Below are 27,242 nucleotides of genomic sequence, written 5' to 3'. Positions count from 1 at the left end.
AAAAGCCAAAATAGACTAATAGGATCTAATTAAGAGCATCTGCACAGCAAAAGAAACAATCATTACAGTGAACCGGCAACCAACAGAATGGGAAAAATTTTTTGCAGTCTACCCATCTGACAAAGGGCTGATATCCAGAATCTACAAAGAACTTAAACAAATTTACAAGAAAAAAACAACTCCATCAAAAAGTGGGCAAAGGATATGAACAGGCACTTTTCAAAAGAAGACATTTAGGCAGCCAGCAAACATATGAAAAATGCTCATCATCACTGGTCATTAGAGAAACGCAAATCAAAACCACATTGAGATACCATCGTACGCCAGTTAGAATGGTGATCATTAAAAAATCTGGAGACAACAGATGCTTGAGAGGATGTGGAGAAATAGGAACACTTTTACACTGTTGGTGGGAGTGTAAATTACTGCAACTATTGTGGAAGACAGTGTGGTGATTCCTCAAGGATCTAGAACTAGAAATACCATTTGACCCAGCAATCCCATTACTGGGTATATACCCAAAGGATTATAAATCATTCTATTATAAAGATACATGCACAAGTATGTTCATTTTGGCACTGTTTACAATAGCAAAGACTTTGAACCAACCTAAATGCCCACCAATGATAGACTGGATAAAGAAAATGTGGCATATATATATATATATATATATATATATATATATATATACACACCATGGAACACTAAGCAGCCATAAAAAAGGATGAGTCCATGTCCTTTGCAGGGACATGGATGAATCTGAAACCATCATTATCAGCAAACTGACACAAAAACAGAAAACCAAACACCGCATGCTCTCACTCATAAGTGGGTATTGAATAATGAGAACACATGGACACAGGGAGGGGAACATCACACACTGTGATTTGTTGCAGGGTGGGGGGCTAGGGGAGTGATAGCGGGTGGGGGAGGTAGGGGAGGGATAATACTAGGAGAAATATCTAAAGTAGGTAAAGGGGGGATGGAGGCAGCAAACCAACATGGCATGTGTATACCTATGTAACAATCCTGCAAGATCTGCACATGTACCAACAGAACTTAAAGTATAATAATAAATAAATAAATACATACATGCATATACACAAAAATTAGCTGGGTGCCGTGGTGTACACCTGTAGTCTAAGCTACTCAGGAGGCTGAGGTAGGAGGATCACTTGAACCCGAGGAGGTCAAAGCTGCAGTGAGTGTGATCACGACACTGTACTCCAGCCTGGGTGACAGTAAGAGCCAGTCTCTAATTAAAGAAAAGAAAGAAAGCAAGCAAGCCAGGCCCATGATTGGGTGTTTTTCCTTGAGTTCCTTTTCATCTTTCACAAACACTTTGGCAGGAAGCCAAGTCTTTCTAACATATGCAGTCACTTAGAAGTCATGATGTTTAGTTGAGTCAAAAACTACTATAGGTATTTCTGCTTTTAGAAAAAAAAAACCATGAGATGATGAGTTGTTTCGCTTCAAGCAGGCTGCTCTAAGCTCTTTCTGGTATTACAACCCTTTTTTTTTTTTTCAAGACAGAGTCTCAGTCTGTAGCCCAGGCTGTAGTGCAGTGGCACAACCTCGGCTTATCGCAACCTCTGCCTCCCAGGTTCAAGCAATTCTCCTGCCTCAGCATCCCAAGCAGCTGGAATTACAGGCGCCCACCACCACGCCCAGCTAATTTTTTTGTATTTTTAGTAGAAACGAAGTTTCACCATGTTGGTCAGGCTGGTTTTGAACTCCTGACCTCAAGTGATCCACCTACCTCAGCCTCCCAAAGTGCTAGCATTACAGGTGTGAGCCACTGCACCCGGCCATTACATATTAAAGAATGGATGATGAGATGAGACTCAGGTTATATCACTAAAATGACCTTGTGTAACTTCAGGTTGAGAAAGTATTTCTGAGATTTTATAAACAAACTACCCTCAAACATCCTGTTTCCATGGTACGTAACTCAGACAAGGAAAAATTTCCTTTTCCACAAAAGCTATGAACAACATAAAGTGATGCTATCAAGCTGTTGAGCTAATTAATGTGCCATTTGAAGAGTCTTCCTTGAGCATACACTTTTACCATCATCGTAAGGCTGTCTTGCTGTCTGTTCTAATGCTTGTGCCAAGAATAATGCCTGGCACAGTTGGAATCAATGAATGAGTGGAAACAAGTGAATGAATAACTTAAAGGGACCTGGTATCTGAAGCCAACCCCTCCAAGCCTGAGAAAAATCTCTGTAGACAAAGATTCTATAACCTTCCCTCACACCTAAAAAGAAATTACTTGGCTAATACTATGAGCTGAAGATGATGCATTTATTATGCCTCAAAAATGACAAAATAAAACTAAAAACCTAAGGTTGATGTTATGAACTGTGGTTGATTAGGGATGGGATAATGTAGCCTTTGCCTAATTCACTTTAGGACCAGCTCTCAGTTGTGGCATGGATTTGGCTAAACGGTATCCAGCTATCTACCTCCAATTTCTCAACAAACATTGGAAACTCCTGTAGAGGATCACTGTGAGTTCTAAAGGCAAAATGGGGGTGGACCCCTCTTAAATGGCTTAGCACCATCCCCTTGGTGATGAGTGAGTTCTTATTCAGTTAGTTCACACGAGATCTGGTTGTTTAAGAGAGTCTGGGATCTCTCCCTTCTCTCTCTTGGTCCAGCTCTCATCATGTGACATGCCTGCTCCTCCTTCACTTTCCACCATGATTGGAAGCCTGCTGAGGCCCTCACCAGGAGCAGATGCCAGCACCATGCTTCCTGTACAGGCTGCAGAACCGTGAGCCCAAATAAAACTCGTATCTTTACAAATTATCCAGTCTCAGGTATTCCTTCATAGCAATGAAAATAGACTAATACATATGTTCTCCTTTTAGAAGAGGAAAAACTGTAGAAACCCACTTAATTAAGATGAAGCTAGAACCATAATTCTGTCCTCCAAATTAATAAGCAGTGTCAGGTTCAGACAGATAGCTGCTTCCACTGTTTGAATTTATCTGCAAGAGGCATACCTTTAAAGAGGGCACAGGCACAATTTACAGCAAAGAACTGTACACATGGCTCTTTCCTTCCACCCCCATATCCAAAGATTCCCTCCACTCTGTCTCCTTTCCCTATGACATTTTCTCTTATTAAAACATAGAATGAAAAAGTAGAGACAGTATGTGCTATGTAAGAGCATGTTATGCAGTCTCCTCTAATTCTACAAAATGAAATATAGGACTCATACTTTCCAGAAGCACTAGGATATCAAAACAAATTTAGAGTTCTCTGTGAATTTCAAATGAATCTTGAAGCAAAGGTCTTTCTTTCCGTTAAGTATTATCATTAAGGATATGAGTTGGGTGAATATTGATCAAAAACATTTAATTCATGCTTTTATTATTTCTGACATTGATTACTGGGATGCCCATTTTGTTAAGTGGGCCAACAAGCTGTTCACGTGATTCCAATCTGCTCAAAATGCAATTGCATGCCTGAATGATAAGAGTCCAGCAACTGAAGCATGTCATGCCTTCTTCCATTTCTCTGTCATTGATTAACAGTTAAATTTTGGATTAATTCAACTATGACATGATTTGAATTTATGAAATGTTCTACTTTCTTCATCTCTGGAAAGTTCAACTATATTCCATATTCTTCTTCAAAAAGTGGCTTTAAAGAAGTTAAATAGGTAATGTAAAAATTTATTTTCCTGACCCAAATCATCAGACTTCTTCCCCGTCACCTGAAATTTTTCCAAAATGTAGTGAGGGCTCAAAGGTTCAAAACAGTTTCTTAAACATTACCTCCTCTACCTATATAGATTGGCCTGGATGGACATTAGTTTGTGCCTATTTAATCAGGATGAAATTGGACAAGGCCAATGGATTTAGTACTTTCTTACACCACATTTTAATTATGAAGACCCAATAAATAGCCATACCCTCAATCATAAATCCATTTACTCATGAAGTGCTGAAAAATTAGACGGAGTCTTCCAACCATTTCCAGTTTCAAAGCAACATAAGTACATCTCAGATGGTAAGGAATCTGTTCAGATAAGCAAAGGAGTATTCTCTTCGATCTTCATGTTCAGGGATCAAGAGTCTCTTCTCTTGAATGATTCCTCTCACCAACTCAATTTGCTTTTCCACTCCTATGTAGGTTAAAATATTAAAAAGTTTGTATCTCATTGCCCCTGTGAGATCATTCAGTTACCCCAAGGACAGTAAAAGCAAAGAAGCCAATTGCATGTCTAAACAGATTTATTTATCCAAAACACAGAAAGTCAAAGGTTTATTATTATTATTAATAAGCAGTTTTTGGCCAGGTGCAATTGCTCATGCCTGTAATCCCAGCACTTCGGGAGGCCAAGGCGGGTGGATCACCTGAGGTCAGGAGTTCAAAACCAGCCTGGCCAACCTGGCAAAAACCCATCACCATAAAAATTAAAGAATTATCTGGGCGTGGTGGTGGGCACCTGTAATCCCAGCTACTAGGGAGACTGAGACACAAGAATTGCTTGAACCCAGGAAGCAGATGTTGCAGTGAGCTGAGATTGTACCACTGCACTTCAGCCTGGCAGCCTGGATGACAGAGCAAGACTCTGTCTCAAAAAAAAAAAAAAAAAAAAAAAAGAAAGAAAAGAAAAAAAGAAAAAAGAAAAAGAAAAAGAAAAGAAGTAGTTTTGAGATAGAAAAGACTTGCATTCCAAAATGTTGGCTTAATTAGAGGGACAAATTCTATGAAGTTTACACTAAACAACAGACTATGGAAGAATGTAAGAAGATTTTAAAGTCTATATTTCAGCCCCAAAGGGGGTCAATACAACAAAATAGGTGGTGGTCGTGATAGGACATGTTTGAGAGAGGTTTTGTGTAGCAGAAGGGTAATACAGCAAATTATTGGTGTGGGGCAGAAAAACAGGCCCATCCTCCGACTGTACCATTCTGGGGTTAAAATCCAAGTTGAGTTTGGAAGGACTCTCTAAGCAGAAGGGATCTGTATACTGCTTCCCAAAGTGAGGCCTGGGGTGATCTAAGCATGGTAGTCAATAACATGTATGTATTAACAGAAGCCACAGAAATGAATGGCTTCTCCCCATTTCTCCCAAAGTCAGAAAAGAAAAGTGCCCCTGAATACCAACTATATTTTAATAGTGTATAAAGAAAGATAAGCCTATAGAAATTAAGGACTAGGAGAGCATAAAAAAGCTGCAAGAAAACGATATTTCAAGAAGGTAAAGGAATCTACAACGTCAAATACTGTAGAAAAATTAAGGACTGAAGCTCTCTTTCACATTCAGAACAAGCAGGCAGGGGATCACTTCAACTAGCGAGGTTTCTGTGGAGTGGCTGGGGTATAATTTAAATCACAGTGGATTGAAGAGTGTCTGGGAAGGGAAGAAATGGACACAACAAATAGACAATTCTATTACGAAAGTTGGATATAAAAGGGGAGATAAAGTTAGAGTAGATGAAAGGGTATGAGGGGAAGATAAAGGTTTTGTTTTGTCTTGTTTTCTTTTAAATTGGAATGGCTGGAGCCCATGTACACTCAGATGAGAAAGATCCACTAGGGATGAAAAGGTGAAAGATACAAGAAATGGAGGAAATTATGCATAAAGTAAGCATCCCAAGAGGATGAGAGTGAATGGGGTCCAGGACACAGGTAAAGGGGTCATGGGAGGGAAAACCTCTATTTTAATCCTAGGGACTAGAAATGGATTCATACAAATGGACACATTTAAAATACATACATATATATATATATACACACACACACACACACACGTATGTATATATATATATATGTGTGTGTATATATATATAAAATAAATATAAATATGTAGCTGGGACTACCAGCACGTGCCACCATGCCTGGCTAATATTTGGCATTTTTTTGTAGAGACAGGGTTTTGCCATGTTGTCCAGGCTGGTCTCGAACTCCTAGCCTCAAGTGACCTACCCACCACAGTTTCCCAAACTGCAGGGATTACAGGTGTGAGCCACTGTGCTGAGCCAATAACTCTGCATTGAATGAATTATATATATATATGTGTATATATATTTGCCAGTATTTGCAATGCCTAATCTGCTTACTCAGCCATCTATGACTTGTCCTGGAGGTAAAAGGAATGGGTGGCAGGGGAAATGGCCAACACCAAAATAGGCTAGCGTGCTCTACCCATGCAGGAATAAGAGAAGGCAGGACAGGGTAAGAAGGCAAGGTGGATGAGTGTGGCAGGTGGTAAGGAAACAGAGGAGGAGGGCAGAGGGTGAAAAGAAACGAACAGCCTCCAGGAGGAGCCAGACTTTGGGAAGAAAGACGCCTAAAGACAATTTTTAGGAAGTCTAGCTATGTATTTTAAGATTAGTGACCTTTTTGGTCTTGGCTGACTCCTCAAGAAATTTTCAGTAAAGACCTCCTTAGCCTTCCAAGGCTTCCTGGAGTTGGACTTGATTTCACTGTGCTGAACTGTCCACAAGGCAGTTGGTTTTATTTGGGTTACGGAGGTAATTGATTTGTTGGCAGGAAGCTGAAATCTTGCATGGTAAGCAGTGAGGCTGTTTGCAAAAAGTCACCAGGGAGGTGGTTTGGTCGAGGGTTTGAGGAAAGTAGAAATCTTCAAACAGGTGTTGGGGAGAATGGTAGAAATGCATTAGGAGAATCTGTAAGGATGGCTCAGTTGTGCCGAGGGGTCCAGGGAGGCTGGCGGTCATGGATGTACCACAGAAGCCATCTGGACAGTGGTGTGGTTTTTCTCTGGCAGTGCTCAGCAGCCTGGCTGGAGGTAATAGAAAGCCCACAGCTGAACTGAGAAAGGGTTGGTATTGGATCTGGCGGTGACAAGGGCAGGCACAGATCTGCTTCATTCATTTCCCAGTATCTAGTACGACAATGTCCGACACACAGGAGTCACTCGATAAATCTTTTGGATTTTGTTTTTGTTTTGCTTGTTTCTGAGACAGTCTTGCTTCATTGCCCAGTCTGGAGTACAGTGGCACAATCTCAGCTCACTGTAACCTCTGCCTCCCAGGTTCAAGCAATTCTTCTGCTTCAGCTTCCTGAGTAGCTGGGACTAGCAACACGTGCCACCATGCCTGGCTAATATTTGGCATTTTTTGTAGAGACAGGGTTTTGCCATGTTGTCCAGGCTGGTCTCAAATTCCTAGCCTCAAGTGATCCACCCACCTCAGCTTCCCAAAGTGCAGGGGTTAGAGGTGTGAGTCACTGTGCTGGGCCAATAACTCTTAATTGAATGAATGATTGGGAGAACCGATAATATGGACAAGAGGGTGGTTGAAATGATAGGCCATGGTCTCCAAATTGAACAGGGAAGGAAGTGAAGACAAGTGGGTCCTAAATCGGGGGACGTACACTGGAGGTTCCTCAGGTCTACCCAGTCAAGAGCCGAATCTCAGACTCAAGAGACAAGTTCTCTGAGATGGAGGCACCCACTGGTGGCTGATCCAGGGAGCCATGAAGCCCAATGTTCTTCCCCTCAAGAGCAACAAGCACACCTTTCTGTGTTCCTCCTGCGATGTCCAGCACTCCCTTCATTGCCCTTTGAGCTCCTTCTCACTCATACATTAAACCTGCTGTTTTTCCTCTCTTCTAACTTTTGCCCCAGTTACCTCAGGTATCTCTCTCACTACCCGCCTATAACCCAAACCCAAACCACAGTGGATATGGGTAAAGATAGAACCCATGATATGCCTGAAATACGGACAAGGAAATCCTACTTTTCAGAATTAAAGAAGTCAACGTCTCAAAGTCAGTGAAGGTGGACACAAATTTTAAAATAGTCACAGCCCATATCATCTTGTAGTTAACCCCAAGCACTAGCATTCAAAATATTTTCTATCCTGGTGATTATTGCTTTTATTATGCTTTAATTATTGCTTATTGCTTATATAGTTATTGCTTATATATGCTTTAATTATTAACATGAAAAGTGCTTTTGCTATTAATTTTTATTGCAATTGTATGTGACTTTGACCATAGGGTGGGTTGGGTAGACTTTGGAAAAGTAGCCTAAATACGTTTCCAACATTACTCCTATTAAGAGCTTGCAAATGAACTTGTGGAAGACAACCTTTTTGCCAGCTGGGAGTTTGGTATAATTTTGATTCTTGCTTGAATTTCCTTAAAAATCACAATAAGTTATTTACGGAATAACAGTTGCCAAACTTTCCGGCAAATCATAATGAATGGCTACGTTCTGAAAGGTTGACTAGCCGTCTTTCGGCTCCCATTTCCTCTTTAAAACCGAGCTATTTTGAGAATTTCCATTCCTCATGCTCTTTTTTCTTCCCAACCCTGACACTGTTTGTATCCCCTCAGTGGCATTTTTTAACTCAGGAAAACTTAAATAAGTTCCAAGATTGCAGAAAAGCCTTATTATTTGATGATTGTGGGTCTTGTCTGGGAAAAACTCCAAACCTAGATTTGCCATTTTAAGCAATTCCTTTGAATTCTCATTCTATTGTCAGCAATAGACCTATCTTATTGGTTTATTATTGATTTTTTCTCTTTCCCTTTACATAAGTTAAATAGAGCACTCCAATTTCCTCTTCTCTTTTGCTTTTCTTAGTTTAGAAGTCCCTGAAAGGTTGTATTGTTTCAGCTTTTTTATTTTTAGAGAACACATACACACACGTATTTATATATATAAATCAAACTTTGCCATAATCATAAACCCATAATCTTTTCACTCCTCACTTTCCCTCCTCACTTTCTTCCTTATCAGCCTATTTGAATATAATCTGCTGCCATTTTCTGTCATTTTCCCCTTTGAAACATATTTCAGATTCATCCTTTCCCCCTTATTCCCACGGGCACCATCCTAAGACATATTCTTATCGAAGGTACTGTTCCACTCTCCTAGCCAGTTTTCCTGCCGTCCTACTCAGTCCCCACTTCCCCTGTGCTCCACTGCACCCTTGGTCCACGGGGTAAATGATACTGCTATATCCTGTGAGGGCAGGAGAGCATCTCCTAACACCAAGGTACATCTCTTCTCTTCATTCCCATAGGATGAACGTTACTTTCTTCATTTCACAAATGAGGAAACTGCCTCTCCCAAGATGTTACATATTTTGTCCCAAACCACCTAACGTGCAAGTGTTCAAGTCACTAGCCCTCAAATCTGAAGGGGGAGGGTGATCTGTGTTGCAACAGAAAAATTAAGCATCTGCATAACAAGGGTTTAATAGTTAATCCCTTTAAAGTCAAGGAACTACACAGACTTGCCGTTATCATATCAAAGCCAGTAGTTTTCAAGAGACGGGATTTATAAGAGAAAAGAATAAATCTAAGTGTCTGCTCTCAAAGAGTTTTTAATCTAGTTGGTTAGAGTGTGTATCTAGAACATGCTAGATACACAGCAAATGGTAAATAAACACTTGCTGAAGTTAGAACCAGGAGATAAAAGGTGAACTCTTGCTGCTGTCTCTGCTCAGCTTGCCACTAATTGTATCATTTAGTCATAGGATGCTTCTTAATATAAAATCCTCTCTCTGACACTTCCTTCTGACCCAGTCCCAATGAATATCAGAACAATATACTGTTAAGAAAAAAGGCATTGAGATTACTGGGCTGCCTTCCAAGCTGCAGGGCCCGATTTATTTTTTCCTAACTACAAGGTAATTATTGCTGGAGATAATAATGGGATTTTTCCATATGTCCTTTAGTTAGGACAGTGATGACCCAATGCTGCCTTTTCATGTACTCTGATCTCCTGCCAGCTTACCTCATTCTACCACTTTGCCTTTGGTTTTTATTTTTGTGATTATTCAAACTTCCCATCGCCTAATCAATACCTTATTTGGCCATTGCCATTGTTGACAACACACTTTGACAAAGACTCCTTGAAAAGGGTCTTTTTTGCTTGCAGTGGGCTCATTTAAAGCAAGTTCTTGCTATGTGCATCACTTTGGCAAACAAGGACAAGTTCAAGGAAATTAGAGGCCAAACTTGACAGAGCACTGGGTGCAGCTGCTGGCCCAGCTGTGCAGTGATTCTCAACTGGTCCATTACCTCCAAAACTCAACTATTCAGCATAGCTTCCCCAGTCCAGCACTCCTGTCGGTCTCATATATTTGGCAACAGCTATTATTTCAGAAATGAATGCTCATGTGTATTTATAGCAAATCACATGCCTGCTCTATCAACAATTAAACAGATTAAGATTCAGCAGACATATTCCTCTAATTAGGACAAGATGGAAGACATAGTGTATAGAACGCTGCAGTTTGGTCAAGGTTTATTCTTTCCTAACAAGACTGCCATACTACATTTCATCAGCCAAACATCCAATCTCTCCAGGGACACCATCTTCCTGGTATAGCATTCACTTCCTGTGTCTGCCCCATGGAATTTTCGGTCAGGGGATCTATTTGCAACTGGCACTCCAAGCTTCCCCCTTTTCCCTCCTTCCAACCACAGTATAGGATCAATGGACTGTTTTAAGGCTTGTTTTGAAATAGCATGTGGACAGCATCATGTGGTCACTAATTTCATTCAGTTACACCCTTCCCCTGAGCCTTGGTGTATGCTGTATGTTCACACTTAAGTAGTGTCTCCTCTGAACAAAAGCCTGATCACACTGTCTGGGCCATAAATTCCATCTTGCCTTGCTCTTGCCCATGCATTATTTAAGCAATCTTCTCAGTGAGCAGGCATGAGAATTTCCCTCAGAGCAACAATCAGCAGGCACTTTAAGCCCTGTTCTAACGGGAAATGTAGGATATCTCAGAGAGTTCCACCCATTCATAGTCTCGATAGTGAAATATGATAATCTAATTTGGTAAAAATAAACTGTGAAATCAGAGATTTGAGGCAAAAACTTTAAAGATGCAATTCAGACTAGCAATCAATGCTCATTCAGTTTCTGTACCATCTCAGCTTTCTCCTTGTGCAGATGCTTAAGTGATGCTAAATTAAATAATTGACAAATTTTTAAAACTGCTGAAAATTACCATCTGTACTTAATTTTGGAATATAAAAAGGTCCATAGAAAACACCCTTTATGATTATTTTGTCTAATAACAGATATGAAACAATACAAACATCCCAGTCATAAAATATAATGCGTTTCTAGCAGGCTGGCTTTACATATTTAAACACAGTTTTTCAAAACAAAAGACCACAGGAGGAGTGAAATGCTGGATGACAAATACGTTTTTTTTTTTTTTAAAAAAATGGCAAAATAACTGAGTTTTTTATTTAAAATCTACTCCTCTAACCCTTCACTTCCCCGTAAAACAAAACCAAAAAAAAAAAACAAAACAACAACAACAACAAAAACTCACCCACAGGCTTCCTGCAGACAGTTATGACAACCAATTACTTTTTTTATATTTCTCTCCTGGATAAACACTGGGCTAAACTGTTCTCTGCTAAGAACTTTATTAGGTTGATATTACATTTATACAAAATGAAGTCTACTACTGTAAATAAACATGCTTGAGGCTTCCATGAAAACAGAGAGAAGAGAAACAAGCTTCCTGTATATGTGAACACACTGCTAAATACATGGATAAAACAAGCTGAAACTTACACCAGACACTTCTCCCAGGTCCACCACGGCAGGAGCCCTAGGGGTACATTCTAGTTTTTTTTAAATCCATGTTCTCCTCTTCTCACTGATGGGACTACTCAGGCACATGGTCAAGTTGCAATCAGCTTCTCCTTTAGTGATGCATGAGAGCTGGACTGATTTATCTTGGCTTTTCTGCAGCATATTAGCACTAATGTTTCTGCGTATGCATCCTACCTTTCTTTAGCCGTAGCCCCGGCTTTATCATTGGTAATCTAAATTAAAGAGCCAGTGAACAGAGCAGGGTTGTTGTCCCCCACCCCTCCCTGTTTTCCATGAAACAATTGCCAGGCAGTCATTCCCAGACAAGGATTCCACTGTTTATTCTACCGAGCCTCCTCTTCAATATTCCATTGAGACTGGAAGTCAGAGTCGCAAAAGGATAGGTCCAGCGAGACTGTCTTAGTTCAAAGGTACATTTATGATTTATGCTCGAAAACAGTAGATGGCCTCAGGAAATACTAGAGAGAGCTGTCATTTACCAGTTTTTCAGCCCAGAATTCAGAATCGACACTATTTATAAAAACAGAGCAACTTGATACTTCACTTACTGCCCAGGGTGCAGTTTATCTTCAGGGGACTCTGAGAAATCTCTTCCTTTTTCCACCAATATTTGTTTTATATATGCATGCTTAAATGTTTATTTTAATGAGGTATATGAGTGCTATGACTTAGCAAGTTACATACGAGAAGCATAAAATGCTATAAAAATTGGGGGAAATCTATCAAACAAATCATTATTAACCTTGTTGCAACTTGCTATCAACAAACAGCAGCTGAAGCAGGAGCTAAAGGCTGTATTAATTCAGGAGCTGTCAATTATTTTCTTTAAAACATGTTTAAAATTTTCTCAACCTCCACAAATGTTTGGGAAGGGAAAATATATCAGAGTATATTTTCATATGAAAGTTTTTAATCTCTTGGAAAACGCTGCTGTCTTAGCAACATCTCAATGCTTTTTAAACACAGATTTACAATGATTACTGAAATAATATTAGGTTTATTTTTTCATTTTATGTAGCAAAACTTTTAAACAGCTGTTAAGAAACAGAATTTGGTGGATAACAAAGCATGACAAGTTTCATCTCTATTTTTGTGTATTTTGTTAAGGGAATACATGATTGCTTTCATAGTTTGAAACGTTATTGCATTCTAAATTTTGCTTTTTAAAATTAACAAATTATAACATGCCCATTTTCATGTAGGCATAAAATACAGACTTGTCATTTTTAATAGCCTTTAATATTCATTTCCCTAATCCTTGACATATGCATTTCTTCAATTTTTCATTATAAAATAAAATGTCTCATCAGAAATGCAAAATACTCACATTTCAGGTTCTTCCCCAACCCCATTCCCCAAAAACAGAAAAAGGCAATCTTAAACTTTATGCCTCTCAGCATGTTTCAAAATTTCAGACAGGTGAAATAACTTGAGAGGACTGGTTAGAGACTATCTAGGGTATCAGTTCTTCTTAGATTATATCCCTTGGGTAAACTTTAAAAACATATATTGATTTCTATGCTCTATAATTTGGTTATACTGAACTGCTCCACAAACATCCAGAGAAATTATTTTAAAAATTTAAATCTGGGCTTGGCTACTTAAAACTCTGCATAGCTTCCCATTACTCTTAGGATGAAAGCCAAAATCTTTATCATGGCCTTCAATGACTCAGTTTTATTTCACTGGGAAGATAAGCCCACCTTCCCAGAACTGACTGGCTGGCATTCAGAACCATCAATCAATCAAGTATTGAGTCCCTGCTCTTTATGGGCCAGTCACTGCAGTATGGTATCCGAGCACTGGTTTGGGATGCAGAGAGAATCCCAGGAGCCTTCTCCTTTAGTTCGAAAGTAACGTACATGAACAAGATTTCACTACTTTACAAATCAGCTTATGAACTATGACAAAATCAATAAGAGCAAGACAGACTTTGAAAATACACCATAAAGATAAAACCAAGGGGTAAGAGGAATAAGATGAAATTAATCATTTGATGAATGTTAATTTAAACTGACTTGGGCTAGAGGAGAAAAAGGGAAACAGTCAAGAAGGAGCAGAAACTCAAAAACAAGAATTGCTCAAGCCTGGTCCTGTTGTTAGGCTTTGAAAGTCTATGACTCACGTCAGCTATTACGTTTTTAAAAGTTTACCATTTATTCCATAACTGTGGTTCTGAGCGTTTTCAACAAATAACTCATATAAGTTCATTACATTACTGTAGATATTACCTTCGTCTAAAAGTTCTTTTTATTTTAATCACTAAAAGAATCACCCAATAAACTTCACCAGTTTCCTTCTTCTTTTTTTTTTTTCTTTTGAGACAGGGTCTTGCTCTATCGCCCAGGCTGGAGTGCTGCCGTGAGATTACGGCTCACTATAGCCTCAGACTCCAGGCTCAAGTGATCATCCCAAGTACACGCCACCACACCCAGCTAATTTTTGTACTTTTTGTACACACAGGGTTTTGACATGTTTCTCAGGTTGTCTCAAACTTCTGGGCTCAAGTGATCCTCCTGCCTCAGCCTCCCAAAGGGCTGGAATTATGGGCATGAACCACAGCGCCTGGCCTATTTCACAAGTTTCTAAGTAAGATGGCCCAAGCCAACATCACAGGACTCTGAAAATATGGCATTTTTCATTACTAAAGATCTACTTTGCAGTTAACCAAGAGCATCATGATCCTTGAATACACCTTGTATATAAACTTGTGTCTCAAATAATGCACACACCCAAAGACATATGAAATATCCACTGAGTAATGAGGTCTTGGCATGAGTCCGGTACATAAGGAATTGACACCATAAGGCCCCATAAATTCCAGAATATTTCCTAGACTTCCTTCCATTACCCTGAAAATTCACACCATTGAAACCTCCCCTTGGAAGAAATCCTAAGACTTGGATTTGCCTATGTTCAAATCATGGCTCTGCCATTTACCAGCTATATGACCTTGGATAAAGTACTTAGACTCTGGATGTGTGTATGTGTGTGTGCACGTATTTTAAATTCACCTGTAAAGTTGGATAATAGAGTTCTGCTTCTGGTCATGAAAGTAATTCACATCAGATCAGCTCTCCCACAGACAACAATTATAAGTCCTGGATAAAATATTTAAAAACAATAAGAAAATTATCTGAAGGCACTGGAGAGTGACTGAGAGCAGGCAGAAACTAAAGGTAGGGGGCGGGGGCTGACACTTAGAAGAATGGCATTTGATAAATTACCCAGCTTTTTTTAACTTTTCATCTAAGGGCAAGCCCCAGTCAGTTTCACAGTGTGGCCAGACTCAGATAAAAGCCTGTAGTCTTCGTGGTTGAGGAACCAGAGGACAGAGTTCAGGGAGATGACAGCAGCTGGAAAACAAAGAGGAAATCCCAGAGAGAAGACACCCACAGAGGGAAAGCCTCAGATTCACTACATGAGATCTGACCAAATCTCTGACTGATCCCAATACTACATAAATGTGAAGCAGACTCCAAGCTGCCCAGTTAAGAAAGAACTGAACAGACATGTCTGCTACTGTCTTAGGGAAGACAAAATTGGAATTTGAGTTTTGCCAAGTTAACTGCCTGCAAAAACATAAAATCAATACTCTTTAAAGGCATATGACAGTACTCAAAATCTCTGTAATGTATCACTCACAATGTCCAGAGTACATTCCAATATTACTACACATTCAAAGACACACAAAAAATATAATCCACAAAAGAAACCAACCAAAAGAGACCAACTCTGAGATAATTCAGATAGTGGAATTAACAGACAAGGACTTTAAAGCAGCTATTATAACTAAATGCTCAAGGGCATAAAAGAAATCTCAGCAGAGAAATATTAGTTTTTAAAAAGTTCCAAGTGAAAATTCTAGAACTAAAAAATACAATATCTGAAAAAAATCACTGAATGGACACAACAACAGATTGGAAAAATAATAATAAAATGTGTCAGTGAACTTGAGGCCAGAACAATAGAAACTAACCAGTCTGAAGAACAGAGAAAACTCTTTTTAATGAAGAAGGCCTTAGGGATCAATGGGATATAATAGCATACGTATAACTGGAATTCCGGAAGTACAAGAAGAGAGAGAATAGACAGAAAACATATTTAAAGAAATAATAACTCTAAATTTCCAAAATTTGGCAAAAAAATGTATAAACTTAAACATTCAAGATTCTCAGCAAACCCCAAACCGGATAAATAAAAAACAAAACAAAACAAAAACCCATGCCAAGGCACATCATATTCAAGCTATTAAATTTCAAAGAGAAGCTTAAAAGCAACCTGGGGAAAACTGGCATATTACATACAGGAGAAAACTATATTAGTAGTAAATTTCCATCAAAATTCACAGAGAATAAAAGATAATGCAATGACATTGTTAAAATACCAACAGGAAAACAACACTTGCCAAGCTAGAATTCTATTTGTCAAGCTAGAATTCTATATTCAACAAAATATTCTTCAACATTGGAGGCCAAATGAAGACATTTTCAGAAAAACAAAACCTAAGATACTTAATCTCCAGCAGACCTGCATTACTTGAAACATTGAAGAAAGCTCTCCAGGATAAAGTTAAAAGTCACCAAGTGGTTAGCCAGATCTATAGGAAGAAAAGAAGATCACTGCAAATGGTAAATATGTGGGGAAATATGAAAAACAGACAGACACTGCACAAATATTACTTTAAAATTTTATGTGTATTATGTACAAGCATTGAAATAAAAAATGCTAACATTGTATTTTGGAGGTTATAACATAGATAGGTATAATATCATCAACAATAACATAAGGATTGAGGGGGCAGTAAATGGAATTATACCATTTTCAGGTTCAGTATTTTACATGAAACAGTACAATATAAATTCCAAGTAGAATGTGAAAAGTTAATATATGTGGCAATCCCCAGAGCAACCATTAAAAATTAATGCAAGAGAAACAATTGAAAAGCCAATGCAAAAATTAAAATGGAATTTGTGGCAGCCATGAATGTGCCTACTTCTACAATTAAAAGATCTACTTCTAGAAGGATCTCCCTTCTAGAAGAAACTTGCCAATCAGCTGTGAAGAGTGTAGCTAGCTGACAGCATCCAACTGCAGTAATTTTTAGATCTATTGTGAGTGAATCAAAGCTATATTCTTTAAAGTTAGTCAGTGATAAGCATGGTAGGGAGGGCTGTCATTTCTGCCCAATGGAAAACTTGTTTACAAGCAATTTTTGCATCAACACTCTCCATCAGGCTTGCAGAGACATTCTCCAAACTGCACTGCCATCTGAGGCTCTTTCTCTTTCATCCTCCTTCCTTCTGCCCCTTTCATGGGTAACAAACTCTCTCTCTCTTTCTCCTCTTTATTTTTTGTTGGCATTGCACCCAATAAAGCTCTTGTACTTATAACTCAATCTTGGTATCTGCTTCCTAGGGAACCAAACTAATGTAGAATTCTATTTTAAAAATCTAATTAATCCAAAATAAGGCAAGAAAGGAAGACAGAGGAATAAAAAGGCAGATGGAACAACAACAAAAAATAGCAAAATGGTAAACCTAAATCCAATCATAGAAATAATTACATTAAATGTGAATGGACTAAACACTCCAATTAAAACAGAAATTGGCAGGATGGATTTTAAAAAAGCAAAATTCATCTATAGGTTCTCTATATCTTTTATATACAAAGAAACAGACAGTTGGAAAATAAAAGCATGGAAAAATAGATACCATGAAAAGAAAAAGCATAAGAAAGCCACAATAGCTATATTAATATCCTATGAATTAGATTTAAAGGCAATAGAGTATCACCAAAGAGAGGCATTTTATGATAAAAGGGTAATTCATCTAAAATAAATAAAAATAATAAATGCATATGTGCCTATTAACAAAATGTTATAAAGCAAAAAATTGTAAAAAATTATTGAAGAAAAAGAAAATCTACAATCATATTGGAGATTCTAATACTGTTCTCTCAATAATTGTTAGAATAAGACAAAAACAATCAGTGGGGACATAGAAGACCTGAACATCACTACCAACTACATTGACCTAATTGACATTTTAAAAATACTACACCCAATAGCTGTACAATGCACATTCTTTTCAAGTGTGCATGATGGATTTACTAAGATAGGAATACCTTGGTAAATACAAAGAAATCTCAGCAGAGGAATCTAAGTTATTAAAAGGTACCAAGTGAAAATTCTAGTGTGCTATAAATAAGTCTAAACAAATTTCAAAAGACTGACATCCTAAAAAATATGTTTTCTGACCACAATTTAATTAAACTAAAAATCAATACCAACAAGATATGTAGGAAACTCAAAATATTTGGAAAGTAACAACACAGTTCTAAAGAACCCATGGGCCAAAGAAGAAATCATAGGGGAAAAACACAATATTTTGAACTGAATGATAACGAAAATGCAACATATCAAAATTTGTGGGAAACCAAGCAATGCTTAAAGGAAATTTATAGCTTTAAATACTTATAGTAGAAAAGAAGAAAGGTATAAAAGCAATGACCCAAGTTTCTATCTTTAGAAGGTAGAAAAAAAGAACAAACTGAAAGGAAATAGAAGGAATGATTTTTTTAAGTCAGAAATCAATGAAATAGAACACAGAAAACCAACAGAAAAATTTTTTAAAAACCAAAAGTTGGTTCTTTGAAAAGGAGATACCTCTGCAAATCCTGACACACTGAAAAGATAATAAGTAACCATAATAAACAACTGTATGTCAATAAATTTGAACACTTAGATAAAACGGACAAGTTCCTTCAAGAATACAATTTACCAAAATTGACACGAGATGATATTAAAAATCTTTAATAGCACCATATCTATTAAAGCAATTGGCCAGGAGCAGTGGCTCACACCTGTAATCCCAGCACTTTGGGAGGCCAAGGCGGGTAAGTCACAAGGTCAGGAGTTTGAGACAAGCCTGGCCAGCATGGTGAAACCCTGTCTCTACTAAAAATTAAAAAAAATAGCTTGGCGTGGTGGCACACGCCTGTAATCCCAGCTCCTCGGGAGGCTGAGGCAGGAGGATCACTTGAACCCGGGAGGTGGAGGTTGCAGTGAGCCGAGATCATGCCATTGCACTCCAGCCTGGGCAACAGAGCAAGACTCTGTCTCAGAAAAAAAAAAAAAAAATTGAAAGTGTTGCCAAAATCCTCATAAAGAAAACTCCAGTACAAATGGTTTCATGATATTCTATCAAACATTTAGGGAAAAAGTAATATCAATCCTACATGAGTTCTTCAGAAAATGAAGGATGATGAAACAATTCCCAACTCATTTTATGAAGCCAGCATAATCCTGATATCAAAATCTCACAAAAATACTATAAGAAAAAAATTACAGGTCATTATCTATGAACATAGACACAAACATCCTTAACAACTATCGGCAAATCAAAGCTAGTAATGTATATCAATAAAAAGGACAATCATTCTTTTTACATAATAGAGTTTTTACATAACAAGTAGGGTTTATTTCAGGAATGTAATACTGTTCTAACATTTAGAAATCAGCCAATGTAATGCACCATATCACTAGAATAAAGAGAACAATCATGTAGATCTTACTAATATGTTCAGAAACAGCATTTGACAACATTTAATAGCAATGTATGAGTTTTTAAAAAAAACTCTCATCAAATTAAAAATAAAAAGATATTTAATATACAGTTAAACATAATATTTAATGATGAAATATTGGATAAGTTTCCCCTAAGATCAATGACAAGGAAATGATGTCTATTATTACCACTTCTATTCACCCTTGTACTGGTGGTCCTTGCCAGTGTGATAAGGCAGAAAAAATAAGTAAAAGGCATAAAGATCAGAAAGAAAGAAGGAAGAAGTAAGATTCCCATTATTTGCAGATGACATGATTGTTTATAGAGAAGAATCACAAGGAAGTTGAGATAGGATAACAATAGTATATAATACTTCTCATATAGTTGTTAGAAGTATTAAATGAGTTTAAATTCGATATGTGTTTAAAACTCTACCTGATACAAGTAAGCACTATATAAGTGTTAAGTAAAGTTAAAGAAGCCTAATATAAAATCTGAGAAGGGTTATATATTGCATCAACTTATTCACAATTCATCAAAATTGACAATTCATCAAAATAGCTAAAGGAGCCTTAAAAAGTTACCCTTAAGGAATAAGGAAGGTTACCTTCATTCTGGGGATCATGTTACGAAAACATTCAGGGAAAGTAACACTGGGATGCCTAGAATATGACCAGTCCTCACTGACATTCCTAAAATAGAAAGATGAAGTGTGCTACAATGTGGTGACACTGTCTGCAGTTACTGCTTTCATATATGATCTAATATCTCTCTACACTTATACAAACACATCCAGGCATTATTTTTAATGAGCATATAACTTGTTGTGATCTATAAGTATTCATGGCAAAATATCCATGAAAGACACTGAAGTAAAAAAAATCAGTTTGCATAATCATATTTACAGCATAATTCAACTTTTAAAAACTCTTAGTTTCAGGGGTACAAGTGCAAGTTTGTTCTGTAGATAAACTGCATGTCTTGGGAGTTTGATGTATATATTTTTTCGTCACTCAGGTAATAAGCATGGTACCCAACAGGTACTTTTAAAATCTTTATGCTCTTGCCACCCTCCTACCCTACACCTTTAAGTAGGCCCTGATGTCTATTGTTTCCTTCTTTGTGTCCATGTGTTCTCATATTTACCTCCCACTTATAAGTGAGAACATGCAGTGTTTGGTTTTCTGTTCCTGTGTTAGTTGACTTAGGATAATCATCTCCAACTCCCATGTTGCTGCAAAGAACACTATCTCATTGTTTTTTATGTCTGCGTAGTATCCATGGTGTATATGTACCACATTTTCTTTTTTCAGTCTATCATTGATAGGCATTTAAGTTGATTCAATGTCTTTGCTATTGTGACTAGTGCTGTAATGAACATACATGTGCATGAGTGTTTATAGTCACTCAATACTGACCAAACAGACCTAATAGACAGCTACAGAACTCTCCACCCCAAAACAAGAGAACATACTTTCTTCTCATCTGCACTTGGCATATACTCTGAAACTGACCACACAATTGGCCTTAAAAGAATTCTCAGCAAACTAAAAAAAAAAAAAAAATCATACTAACCACACTCTTAGACCACAGTGCAATAACAACAGAAATCAATACCAAGAAGATCACTTAACCATACAATTATATGGAAATTAACCTGCTTCTGAATGAGTTTTGAGTAAACAATGAAATTAAAGCAGAAATCAAGAAACTCTTTGACATAATTGAGAACAAAGATACAACATACCAAAATCTCTAGGACACGGCTAAAGCTGTGTTAAGAGGAAAGTTTATAGTGCCAAACACTCAAAACAAAAAGTTAGAAAGATCTCAAATTAACAACCTAACACCACACCTTAAAGAACTAGAAAAGGAAGAGTAAACCAACCCCAAAGCCAGCAGAAGATAAGAAATAACCAAAATCAGAGCTGAACTGAATGAAACTGAGATGCAAAAAACCATACAAATGATCACTGAAACCAGAACTTGGTTCTTTGAAAGAATGAATAAGATAGATAGACTGCTAGCTAGACTAATAAGGAAAAAAAAAGAGAAGATCCAAATAATTCAATTTTTAAAGCAATGAAAGAAGTACATATATAATAATTACATTGATGTGTCCATAGAAAACTGTCTGGGAGTACACAGATAAAAGTGGTAATGGTAGACAGTTCTGGCTAGTGAGAGTGAAGAAAATTTTTCTTAACTTTCTATCATTTGTATATTGTTTGAATTTTAAATAATATTTATCAATATCTTTCACTTTTTAATTTAAAAATTTTAAAAACCTAACTAAAGCAAAAAAATAAACATTTAAAAGTCACAATTTTTTTCCGAGTTAAATAAGATGAAAAGAATTCTTCCTTTGTTTCCTTGAAACAAAGGGAAAGTTTTATTTTAGACATCAAGATCATATTCCAAATGCTTTTCCCTTGAAGATTCTTCTCAGCATCCCCATGCCCTCCACTCCAAGTAGGAAATAGAGAGAAGAAAACATGGGTCAGGTCAAATTAAAAGGTCAGTGTATCCTTAGTTACAAGGCTCATCAAAACTGGGAGCATGAAGAGGGCAAAGGGCTTGATTTCCCTGTGGGTCCATCTGCTTAGCTCTAATTCATGCCTTCTGACTGCACCATGACTCCAGGAACTGGTTTCCCCAACTCCTATCTCTGAATCCATAGATACCAATAGAGAGGCACATGGATCAAGGACAATCCCATCACCACTGGAAGCACAGCATTTTAGTAAGAATGACCTTAGATAATGTCTACTTCATCTACAGACAAGCAATTTTCAGGTAAGGAAACTGGGGTCCAGAGAAGTGAAGCAACTTTCCCAAGGGCACACAGTCACTAAGTAGTGGTCTAAGCAGGTCTCCTGAGCATCAAGATAGTGTCTCTTCCATTATGACTGAGAAAGGACAGAAAAGGGCATCTCCTATTAATGCTGGACCAGTGGCTGTGCCTTCAGGTACAAAGACAGTACATTAGGATGCAGGCTCAACAGGCACTGAAGAGAGCAATCTTCCTGCCGGTATCATACTGCCCCAAATTGCAGTGCAAAGATCAAAAACTGGCTCTTTTATTCTTTTACTTTCATTACTGACATTCCATAAAATATACACTTTCTCTACAAACAATCCCTGAGTATAAAAGAGAGAATTTTCCCTATTTGAGATATGCCTTCTGGCCACATCATTCAGAGATGTTTTAGCATGGAACTAACACTGATGAAGGGCACCTATTAGAATGTTTTCCACATTTTGGTTATAGGCAATAGGAAAGCTGGAGATATTTAAATTAATGCAATTGTTCTATTATGTTCTGTCATACAGTTTTTTGTAGTGAGAACTATAAATCAGTTTCTAAGGTTTAGGTGGTAAATCAATGATTAGGCTCTGGAATTACACGAAATCAATAAATCAGATACTGACTGAATCAAGTTGTCCGACAAACTTGTCCAGACCATAAAGAAATCCCTCATACCTCTCTGCTAAACAAAAAAAAAAGAAAAAGAAAAAGAAAAGAAAAGCTCCCAGAGAACAGTCATTATTCTTACCTATTTATCAATATAAGTTTTCTAAAGCCCTCTGCTATAGATGGTTATTTAATACTACTGATTAATGGCTATAATATTCTCAGAATTATAAAATGGTCACCTTTAGTCAACATCATATTTTTTTCACTAATTCAGCCTTCTAACTTATTGTAAGCTCCTCTGATGCATTAGAAATATGATTCAATTACATACACCCTTGAGTTTGCAGGAAGGTATCGTGGTACCTGCATTCCTTACAAGAAGCTGAAGCGGGTGCTGAGGAGGCAGGCCCCTTGCTGGACTCAAAGGCTGCTCACACATGCTATATTCCCACCCCTCCCCCAGACACTTCCTTGCTAATGATTTTCCAACACTGAAGCTTTATAAAACTTTGATCTTTTGTGAAACTCTGTAAGATGACAAAAATCTTCCAGCTGAACAAACAAACTAAGATGGAAAGACCATCCCGTTAGCAAAGACCATCTCCTTAGCATTTGCCCTGACTCCATCCCAGTGTTTCATTAAAGTGGTATCTTTCAAAATATGCAGATGACACAGTAATACTTTGAACAAACGAATTATGTGAGCTTCTATAGGCAATTTACTCAAGGTAATTAAGAAGGCTAAACCAAACAAATTATCATTTTAAATAGCAAGTAAGTTTCAATTAAACTTGATTTCTATACTAAAAATGAAACTACCAGCTCAACAGAAGGGATCTAGTGTGAATTAAAAGGTAAAGCTTCAAGACATGGGGGAAGAATGTATACCCTGACTTTTTTTGATTCACAAGATTAGAACCAGGTGTCACTGCGCTATCATTAATCACTGGCTCAGGGAGAAGTGCCCTGTTCATGAGTTTAGAATTTATAGAATGTGTTTGGGATGTCCCAAGCATGAATACATTTTAAATGGTAAAGATGCTAATCAATAACAGAATCAACTAAAACCCAAGGTAGTTTCTCTCCAACCAGACTCTCAATCTTTGTCTACCATTATGAAAAGGGACCCAGGAAACTACTGCCCACCCCAGAGATGAAGAGTCCTTCTGTAAGGGGTGGGGGGATGTGGAGATCCCCAGTAGAATGTCAACAGAGTATGATGACCACCCCTTATGAAATAAATGTGCATGATGGACCACATCCATGGGTCCCAATCAATAGCCGTGAAAATAAACACGCCCACAGAATGAGAAAGACCGCCAGAGTTGTCCCAAGATGGTCAAGGCTAACACATCATCCTATGAAAGTAGATCACACCTACAGAATAACATAACCTTCAAAATAATCATAGTCTCTTAAAAGTTTCACATAATCTCTGAAACTAAACTATGTCCCTGCCCTTTTAAATATTTTGTCCCAATAAGGTAATGGGACTCTGATTAGACCCCAGTCACCAGTACTGGCCAACAATACAGCCTTCAAAGAACCACCTGCTTTCTTCCCCGAATGAAGCACCTTGCTTGGTTCAGCCTCCCGGGTCTTCTCACTTCCACCTTTAGTGCAGCGTCCACAGGCACACATACGATGCATTCTGTCCCCTTCAGTCCTGGCTTTCTGGTCAGGCAAGATGTCCCAGGGCAGGAACCAAGGAGGAGGCTGAGAGCATAAGCTAGGTAGTGGCAGAACAGAACAGGGAGGGGCCTGAGCAAAGGCTGGGGAAGCCACACTAAGTCACCACCTTTGGCATCTGGGTACAGTCACCCTGCCACGCAAGACCATTTTCATATTGTTTCCCTAAATAGTCTGCCCTCAGGGTGACCCTAGGAGCACTGTTAAGATATTTGTGACAGTGTTAAGAAGTCTGTATCAAGCTTGTGTTCCAAGAAGCAGTGAGAACTTCAGACTGCTGTTATTTTCGCTTTATTTTTTTATTTTTTGAGACAGAGTCTCATTCTGTTGCCATGCTGGAATGCAGTGGTGCGATCTCGGCTCACTGCAACCTCTGCCCCCTGGGTTGAAGCCATTCTCCTGCCTCAACGTCCTGAGTAGCTGGGATTACAGGCATGCGCCACCACACCCAGCTAATTTTTATATTTTTAGTAGAGACAGAGTTTCACCATATTGGCCAGGATGGTCTCGATCTCTTGACCTTGTGATCTGCCTGCCTCGGACTCCCAAAGTGCTAGGATTACAGGTGTGAGCCACCATGCCCAGCCCAGACTGCTGTATTTCTCTTCTGTACCCATGCCTGAAGTCTAAAGGGGCAACCCTGAAACTGCTAACTCTGGAACTAGAGAAGGAAGAACACTGCCTCTAGAACCCAAGAGACCAGAAGAGGCCTGTATGTCCCTAATTCTTATATTTGCTCCTGATTCTTGCCAGAATGGGATTCAATCATCCATTAATTCATCAAACAACCACTGGGCACCTTCTACATGCCAGGCATTGTACTAAGCTCCATTCCATCCTCAAGTTGCTCACATTCCAGAGGAAGGAGATATCTGCAAACAGGTCATGTGCTGGAAACTCACGATGTAATGGCAGTGCCTGGGAGGAGCACATAGCATCTATGGAGTGGCGTAGTTGGTCAGGGTGGGGAGCGGGGAGTGGACTGAAAAAGCTGCCTGTGACCAAACGCCCGCCCCATCAGAATGTGTCTGCTCCTGTGAACCACCAGCATAGGGGCTGGGCTGTGCCTGGTGTGAGAAGGGCTCTGTCTCTTATGGTAGAGCAGAAATCCCAACGATGCAGGACCATATTCTCTGTGTCTAGAACAGAGCGTGGTGCACCATGAGGGCTATTCAACAAACATCTGTTGAGTACATATATGATCTAAAAACTCAGATCTGCCACTGGGACTTTTTTTTGGCCGGAATCTGGGAAAGAGAGGATCTTAGAGGTCATCTAATTGACCCAAGCCCCTCGATGTTACAGACTAGAAACTTCTTTAAAAATGTTTGCAGGTGAACAGATAAAATGTGGTATATCCAGTCAATGGAATACTATTCAGCAATTTTCAAAAAGAACTCCTGACACATGCTCCATCATAGATGAATCCCCAAAACCTTATGCTCAGGGAAAGGAGCCAGATGCAGAGACCACATGTCACATGATTTCATTTCTATGAAATGTCAAGAAAAGGCTAATTGATAGAGACTGAAAGTAGGTCAGTGGTTGCTTGGGACTCAGGGTAGAACAGGATTAACTATAAATAGGCATGAGAGGTCTGATTGGAAGGATGAAACTGCTCTAAAACTAGATTATGACAGAGGTTGCACCATCTGGTAAAGATACTAAAAATCATTGAATTACATTTGAAATGCATGAAGTTTATGATATATAAAGTACACCTCAATAAGGTGGTTTAAAAAGATTTGCAAAGGGAGTCCTGAGTTACAGGTGTGCCTTCCTGCTGCAGTGAAGAAGGTTTGCGATGTTGAGAAAACCAAAGATAGGAGCCTAGATTTGAAAAGACCCCCATCTCCTAATTCCCAACCCCAGTATCTTCCCTTCCCCTGAGCTACTGTGCAGTACTGAGAAGCCTACTTGTAGACAGAAAGCAGATGAATCATTGCCAGGGGCTGGAGAAGTGAGGAATGGGGAGTGACTGCTAACGCATGTAAGGTTTCCTTAATGGGGTGATGAAAATCTTCTGGAACTAGACAGAGGTGATGGTTGTGCCACATCATGAATGTACTTAATGCCACTGAATCGTACACCTGAAATGGTTAAAATGGTAAATGTCAGGTTATGTGTACCTTAACCACAATTTTTTATTAAAAGTCTACTTGTAAATAGGCCATGCTTTGGGAGTATTTTCACATTTCCTTTCCATCTGCCAGTTCCAGTCCCCAGTACCACAGAGGGCCAGCTGCTGTCCCTGCTATATCATGTCAGGATGTCTTAGTCCAGGTGACAGCACAGCTCTAAGTAATTTGTTAGCTGCCCTCTATCACTTCCGCTTGGTTGGCAAACATCAGATATTAATTAAATACAAAAAAAATCTGGGCTTGCTTTGCATTTTAATCCTGCCCACTTGAAACTGGCTGGCATCATTCAAAATAACACATGCAGGGCTGTTCCCTGAACTGTCAGGCGTCTCATTAGGTGTTGCTTCCTGGCTCCCTGAAAGCATAAGAGGCAACTTCTCCTGTAATGTGGTTAGCCATGGCATATTATGAAACACTTGCTGCTCAGGCAGAAATACTATAGGTCCATGAAGCTCAAGGACACCCTGTCCCCATATAACCCAAAGAACCTGCAGCTTGGCCAGAAATCATTTCCATATGATCCCTATGGCAAATACCCTAGGTCACTACAGCCAGTGACACTTCCTGGAGTACTTCTTTTCATCAATGTCATTTGTATTACTATTCCCATCAGAAAATCTGTAATGTTGCCTAAAATTTTCTTTCCTTCTTCCCATTAAGAAGATAGATTGCATCAGTATATAGTAAGTTGCCCAAGGATGCCAATTTACTTAGGGGCTGGAACCAGGTCTGAACATGCTTTGCATCCATATACATATTTGCTTGATGTTGTACATGGAAAGTAAGGATTATCAGCTATAAAATATTTTCTACCTCACAGATGGCATTCAACTGAAACTT

General features: G+C 38.5%; 1 protein-coding gene across 9 annotated transcripts in view; it reads right to left on the bottom strand.

Annotated features, from left to right (window-relative positions):
* Nucleotides 1-27,242, bottom strand: part of RAPGEF4 (Rap guanine nucleotide exchange factor 4) — a 368,276-nt gene that overhangs the window by 186,064 nt on the left and 154,970 nt on the right. For 2 of the 9 annotated variants that reach the window (XM_012462368.2, XM_012462370.2), the window contains exon 1: nucleotides 11,545-11,702. The exons of the other annotated variants lie outside the window; for them this stretch is intronic. The gene's annotated coding sequence lies outside the window, so the exon portion shown is untranslated. Of the gene's footprint in view, nucleotides 1-11,544; nucleotides 11,703-27,242 lie in introns of those variants that run through there. 9 annotated transcript variants of the gene reach the window in all.

Source organism: Aotus nancymaae, unplaced genomic scaffold, assembly GCF_030222135.1.
Source record: "Aotus nancymaae isolate 86718 unplaced genomic scaffold, 86718_ANA_hifiasm-v0.15.2.pri h1tg000008l, whole genome shotgun sequence".
Classification (NCBI taxonomy): domain Eukaryota; kingdom Metazoa; phylum Chordata; class Mammalia; order Primates; family Aotidae; genus Aotus; species Aotus nancymaae.
The sequence above is the reverse complement of the archived record's forward strand: the minus strand, read 5'-3'. Positions and strand labels throughout refer to the sequence as shown.